This window comes from Pogona vitticeps, chromosome 3, assembly GCF_051106095.1.
Source record: "Pogona vitticeps strain Pit_001003342236 chromosome 3, PviZW2.1, whole genome shotgun sequence".
Classification (NCBI taxonomy): domain Eukaryota; kingdom Metazoa; phylum Chordata; class Lepidosauria; order Squamata; family Agamidae; genus Pogona; species Pogona vitticeps.
Genome location: NC_135785.1, coordinates 48907035 through 48914861, shown reverse-complemented (window position 1 = coordinate 48914861; position 7827 = coordinate 48907035).

The following is a 7827-nucleotide window of genomic DNA, read 5'->3' as shown; positions in this document are numbered from 1 at the left end:
AATCTGGGAAATTGATGCTATCTCCAATTAAACCTATTTGGCTAGCTTTATCTGAATGTTTTTGAAACAGCGTCCCTCCATGCTCTACAATATTGTCTTACATGATTGGAAAACTGAAGAGTGCATTTGGGAAGTACTGTACTTTTTCAGATGCCATGTTCCATACACTTAGTGCAACAGTGCTCTCAGTCAGCATTTGAGCTACGTATATGCTTTAGAAGACAGTACCATGTGAAGAAATGACCATACTCACCTACATACTTGTTCTAAGGAATAATGACATACTGTTGTTCACATAAGATTTGCGTAGCTTGTTGTAATTAACAGTAACTAGTTGACAAGATACAAGGGTGCATCTCAGTTGGGCATGTGAACAGGGACATGACTGAGATGTGCCCTGAAAACCTGTCAACTAGGTGCAATAAGCCACAACAAGTCACACACACCTTATGCGAACACCAGTATGATTCTAGCTAACACAAACCAGCAGGTTGATTGCAGCTCACAAGTATTTAGATAAAAATACCCAACTCTCCTGTTAGGCCTTCAGAGAAACTGGGAACAACTAGATATTAAGTGTTATATAACATAACAGATTAGGGTTACTCAACTCCTGTTTTTAATTTTTATTTTTAACAGAACCTAAGAACCACAATGGCTTCATGGGACCAAACACTTTTTAAAAATCATTCTGGAGTCATGGCACTATTAGAAACTTTGAAACTAAAGTTTCAAAGAATTTGAGACTTCTGTATGGAACCATAGAAAGATTTGCCAGTTCAAACCAAATCTGATCTAATACAGTACAGTATTCTGTTCACACAGTGACCAACCAGTTGCCTATGAAAGGCCCACACACAAAAATGTGAGTAAAACTCTATTTGGCCTTTTGGATATTACGAACATAGAAGGGTTGATCAAGGCCTAGCCTTCCTCTGAACCGAAACTTTGGTTCACAATACCCATGATGGCATAAAGAAGACATAAAGAAAATAATGGAATGGTGTCCTTGAACATAATCATTAAATACATGATAAAAAGTATATGCCACACTCCTTTCATTGGAATTAAGGAAGACTCTGTGTATGTGTGCATGTTTCTCAACTTTGACAAAATATTTTTGAATTTAAAAACAAAACTTTTCCTGGAAAATCTTTTCAAAAATCTGCTGAAACTAACAGAGGATGTATAAGTTAATTAGACTGGACAGGTTGCTAGACCAAGTTGGGGTTTAATATTTGCCTAATACTTCTGCTTTCACTGCCTTTTACAATATGTTGTAAGTGCTTCAGTTGCTATGTTTAATCATATTACTATTATTTTGAATACATTTATTTCCACTGTTTTATGAACATTCGGAACTTTTCATCACCATGTCTTATTTCAATATAGTCTGAGATTATTTTTGGTGTGATTCCAGTTTAATGCTCATTCGCCACAACCTCTTTGAAACAAAATAAAATAGTGGAAACAAAGGATATTTTTTCAGATGATTCCCAGGAAGCAGTCATGTTAGAATCCAGTAGATTCTGGGCAGAGTCACAGCACTATCTGCCATAGCGCATCTGACTTCTAACAGAATCTGGTGGATAATCAGCAAAATCTGTAAATATCTACATTTTCTTGTCATTTTAGAACATTTTTGAACTCTACTGTTTCTTATATTTATACGATACTTTTCTCTGAATAAGTTCAAAGCATTGTACATGGCTTGCTTTCCCATTTGTCCTCACATCAACCTAGTGAATTAAATCATATAGCGACTTACAAACGTCCTGACATACGACTATTTCAAGTTTAGAGCAGCTCTGGCCACAAAATTTTCTTCAACTTGCGGCCGGAGCTTCGAGTTGCAAACAAAAGAGGCAGGGGGAAAAGGCGGTGAATTCAAATTAGAGGGCTAACCGTTGGTTGGTGAAGAGCTTCTTTGTAGCTTTTTTGCCTCAACGGTTAGTGTGCGTGCATTTGCAGAGAGGCTTCGGACTGCCTGGTGCTGCTTTCTGCTTCTGGGTGAGTACATTTAGAGGGTTTTGCAGGGTGGGTTTGGGGGTTTATGTTTCTGTGCTATGATATAGCACTATGATATATCCCAGCCCCATCACCAGAACGTGATGGGGCTGGGAAAAACACACATCAAAAACCAAATATATGTCTGTGTGTGTGTGTGGGGGGGTGTTTTTCATTTCCCCCCAGCACCATGGCATTCTGATGGGGATGGCTGTTGGGTGTGTGTGTGTGTGTGTGTTTGATTCCCCCCCAGCCCCATTGTGTTCCAATGGAGCTGGCTGTGCGGTGTGTGTGTTTGATTTCCCCCCCTCCCCAGCCCCATGGCGTTCTGATGGGGCTTGGAGTGTTTTGTGTGTGTGTGTGTGTTTTCTTTTCTTTCCTTCCTTTTTCCTTTTCTTTCTTTTGTTGATTATTCTTTTTGTCTGGAACGGATTATGGTTGTAAGTCGAGGCACCACTGTACTAAGAAACCACGAGTGGCCCAAAGTCAGCCAATGATTTCCAGGGCTGGAGATTTGACTCAGTTCTCCCAAGACCTAGACCAACACCTTGACCGCTATACCATAAGTAGACAAGTACATTTCTCCCAATTTTGACAAATCCTGCTCCCCTGACTCAGGTTGTAGTCACAACAGCCATAAGAACCACATTTTATCATTATTAAATCAATGTAAAAGTTGCCAGGCACATGACACACATGTAAAATTGATTTATCTGGCTATGAAAGCAAGTCCTTTCAACCTGGCCCACAGCCGCTTTTTAAAGTAACTTGATCCCTAATTTGCTTTGATTTTATTTATTTGTTTGTTTGTTTATTTGTTTGTTTGACTTCCATACCACCCATCTGGCAAAAGGCCTCTCTGGGCAGTTAACATTGAAAATAACAATAATAACAAGAGTGAAAACAGCAATATGGTTAAAAATCAAAATAACAAAATTAACAGTGCATTTAAATACATTAAAAAACAATTATAAAATCGGCAGCAATTAAGACAAGTTAGTGACTAATAGGTTCAGTGGTCTCCTCAGATAGAATATTTCAGAAAGCCTGCCAAAATAGCTGAGTTTTTAATGATTTCTTAAAAGTTGCCGGAAAGACAGCCAGGTGGATTTCAGGTGCTAATTTGTTCAAAAGTTGAGGAACCACTGCCAAGAAGGCCCTGTTCCTTGTTCTTTCCCTTCGGGCCTTGGGGTTAGCATTCTCAACCATCCTATCTGAGATGCAAGAGCAGGATGGGCAGTCCTGGTTGGAAGTATGCATTCTGTCATGTACTGAGTATCAAACAATTTAGGGCTTTATAACAGCATCTTGAAGCTCATAGAGAAATGGACCAGTAACCAGTGTAAGGCAGCCAGAATTGGAGAGGTATGTTATTTGTTAACTCTCTTCACTAGCTTGGCCACCATGTTCTGGACCTGTTGAAGTTTCTGTTATCAGTCTCATGGGCAATCCCACATAAAGGTCATTACGTAAAGACCACTGCAATAGTCTACTCTTGAGACTACCAGTGCAGGGACCAACGAGGTGAGGGGCCTGGTATCAAGGCAGGGGATGCAGCTGAGAAATCCACCTAAGGTGGAAATAGGCAGACTGGACCACAGATGCCATCTAGGTGTCCATTGAAAGTGCTGAGTTCAGAAGGATACTAAATCTGCGAACCTCATCCTTAGCAGGAAGAGTACCCCCCCAAGACAGGAAAGCTCCCAATCTAGTGACAGAAACAGGACCCACCCAATTCATTTTGTGCATGTTCCTGTCAAATTAATATCTGCCTCAAAAGGTGGTGAGGAGTCTGAAGCCACAATCCTGGCCATAAAGGGGGAGCTAGATCCTGCAAGGACAGTTGGGGGAGTGGAGAGGATTGAAAGCCATTCCTCATATGAAGATGGGAAATCTCTCCTGCAGCAATCCTGCAGCAATTATGGCTTAATGCCATAAAATGTTCAAGATTTTATCTATCTTGTCTAAAAGTGAAGAGCATTTAATTGAGAATCTAAAGATACAGGGAGCCCCTGCCTCTCTCAGCAAAACTGCACTTGGTATCTTCTAAGGCAGGGGTCCCCAACTCCCGGCCTGCGATCTAGCACCGGTCAGTGGCCTAGGCAGGACCAGGCTGCAGACACAGATCTCCTGCCCCCTGCAAGCGCCCCCCCGTGAGCGAGCCACACAACCACACCATGCCCTCGCGTGAGTATGCCACGCTCCCACGTGCATGGACCCCCGCCCCCCAACCAGTCTTTGGTTGGGAAAGGTTTGGGGACCAATGTTCTAAGCCATCAGTCAGGAAGCTGTGAGGTAGGTGCCCTTAAATGGCCTGATTTCCCCCTGTTGGCACACTTAAATTATATCTGTTGCCTCGTGCTGGCTGCCTTACTGTATTTTTTAATCCCCCCCCCCCCAGGGGGATGTGGATAGCCTGACAGGACAGTGAAATCTAGGAGCCAGCACTCCCTCCTCCTTCCCAAAGTGAAGAAAACTCATGTTATTGTAAATTTCTCTGATCAGTTTCACTTTGGGAAGGAGGAGGGAGTGCACTTCCCCTTTTTCCTTCTGCTGGCTCCTAAATTTCACAATCGTTTCAGACTATCAACATTTCCCTTGGAATTTTTTTTAAAAATTAAGGCAGCCAGTGCAAGGGAAGGTGGTTGGGCACAGGGAAACGCCTAACCCCTATAGTCTCCCAACAAATATGAACACGAGTAGCAGTTTATATACCATGTGACTTTGCATCAATGTAAATAGAGTTGGAAATTAATTGGATCAAATTGCCAGTGTGACCGCAGCCTCATACAGCAAATGTTTATTGTTTTCTTTCCACAATCTCTCAATTCCTCTTTTTGTTTCCCCACCAACTCTCTCAGACTCTTGTCATCCCCTTTCCCACTACACTATAATAGACTGTGTATCCCTTTGCCTTGCCTCTCAGATCTTTCTAGGTCTCTACAAACCCCTACTCACAGCCTTCCATTTATTCCTAATTGTTTTCCATATTTTTATCTTATCTCTACTTTTCTGTAACAGCTGTACAAGGGGCTTCTGCCATCCATACAGTGAATGCCACTTTGAATTCTATAGTTTTACAATATCAAGACATAATTTAAATCATCTGGTCCTCAGCAGATCTGAAACTTAGGTAAATACAACCTCAGATGAATAACACCACATGGCATATTACACCATGTCATGATTTATTTTACAAAAGTGAAGCCAAAATGGAGAATCCATGTGTGAAAAGCTAAGTAAACCTTAGGATTCAATAGTTGTAGAAACATGTTTAGCAGCAATAACTTGAAGTAATCATTTTCCGTATGACTTTATCAGTTTCTCACATAGTTGTGGAAGAATTTTGACCCACTCTTTTTTGCAACATTGCTTCAGTTCATTGAGTTTTGTGAGCATTTGTTATGCACAGCTCTCTGAATGTCCCATCACAGTATTTCAGTTGGGTGGGGGCCGGTCTTTGACTAGGCCATTGCAACACCTTGATTCTTTTTTGTTTCAACGATTCTGTTGTAGATTTGTCAGTATGCCTGGGATCATTCTCCTGCTGTGTGACCCAATTTCAGCCCAGCTTTAGCTGTCAGGCAGATGCCCTCACGTTTGACTCTAGAATACTTTGGTATACAGAGGGGTTCATAGTCAACTCAATTACTGCAAGGTTGCCAGGTCCTATGGCTGCAAAACAAGTCCAAATCATCACTGTGCTTGACAGGTAGTATGAAGTGTTTGTGCTGATATGCTGTGTTTGGTTTTCGCCAAACGTGGTGCTGTGCATTATGGCCAAACATTTCCACTTTGGTCTCATCTGTCCAAAGGACATTGTTCCAGAAGTCTTATGGTTTGTCCAAATGGAAACTTGCAAACCTATGCCATGCTGCCATGTTCTTTTTAGAGAGAAGAGGCTTTCTCTTGGCAACTCTTCCAAACAAAACATATTTGTTCAGTCTTTTATCTAATTGTACTACCATGAATAGAGATGGGATGAGTCGCCATTTTGGCGATTTGTCCTGCTTCGTGATCCATCAAAGTTGACGAAGCACAAAGCTCCTCCCCATGAAACGAAAAAGCATGAATTGATTCGTTGGTTCGGCGGCTTTTTTTTTCAACAGCCAGAATCTTTTTTAAAAAGCTGACCCCCATCCCCACAGCCTGCCCCCTTCCCCTGTTGCCTCCTTACTTTGGGTGCCGCCACTACCACTACCATCACCATCCATGGCAGCCTGCACCATGGCAGCCTCCGCACTCTCCATCCACTGCCGCTCACTGCAATGCCCTCTGCCGCTATGGCCTGCCTTAAGGGAATCCAGGCTGCCCTTTGCAAAGTTGGTGGCTGCAGCTTCCCCGCCCTAAAAGAAGCTGTAGTAACCATCTTTGCAAAGGGCAGCCAGTATCCCTTATGGCAGGCCGTGGCTACAGAGGACACTGCAGCAGGTGGTGATGGATGGCAGCAGCAATGAGTGATGGCAGCACTGGGTGGTGGTGGATGGTGGCAGTGGCAATGGGAAGGAGGGGAAGGGGCGGGGTATAGGCTGTGGGGGTGAGTGGCTGCTGATTGGCGGGCCCATAGGCATAATGGGAAAGCCATAGGAGCCTTCCCTCTCTTTGTATGGGGGAACAAATAAAAATGGACGTATTCATCCTTCCATATTCATCGGAGTCTCTGGAACTCACGAATACGAAGGGATGAATATTTAATGAATTGGCAATTTTTAACAAATATCATGATTAATTTTTTTATTCATCCCCATGTCTAATCATGAACTTTAACACTTAACATGCTAACTGAGGTGTGTAGAGTCTGAGATGTAACTCTTGGGTAATTTTTTTTTCCAATTTTTCTGAGCATTGCATGGTCTGACCTTGGGGTGATTTTTTTGGACATATAATCCTGGAAAGACTGGCAACTGTCTTGAATGTCTTCCACTTGTTAATACTCTTCCTCACTGTAGAATGATGGACTTTACATTGATTGGAAATGGCCTTATAATCCTTCCCAGATTGATGGGCAACCACAATTGCTTATCTGTGATAATTGCTGATATGTTTCTTCCTTGGCATTGTGTTCATTCCTGAATGCTCTAGACCAGCAAACTGCTAAAACGTCAGCTTTTATAAAGGTGGTCACACTTGCTAATGATCAATTACTTAAGGGCATTTGGTTAGCAGCAGGTGGCTGCTACTTAGCCTCTTAATTCCTATGGAAGGAGTAAAGGTGTTTTTCACACATGGCTTCCCCATTTTGGCTTTATTTTTATAAAATAAATCATGATATTGTATAATATGTTATGTGTTGTTGTTCAACTGAGGTTGTATTTAACTAATTTGACCTGCTAAAGACCAGATCAGTTCCTGAAAAATATCTACTTCTGCTTCATTGACTATGCAAAAGCCTTTGACTGTGTGGACCACAGCAAACTATGGCAAGACCTTAAAGAAATGGGAGTGCCTGACCACCTTATCTATCTCCTGAGAAACCTATATGTGGGACCGGAAGCAACAGTTAGAACTGGATATGGAACAACTGAGTGGTTCAAAATTGGGAAAAGAGTACAACAAGGCTGTATATTGTCCCCCTGCTTATTCAACTTATATGCAGAATACATCATGCGGAAGGCTGGACTGGATGAATCCAAGCCAGAATCAAGATTGCCGGAAGAAATATCAACAACCTCAGATATGCAAATGATACCACTCTGATGGCAGAAAATGAGGAGGAATTAAGGAACCTTGTAATGAGGGTGAAAGAGGAGAGTGCAAAGCTATGGTTTTTCCTGTAGTGATGTATGGAAGTGAGAGCTGGACCATAAAGAAAGCTGACCG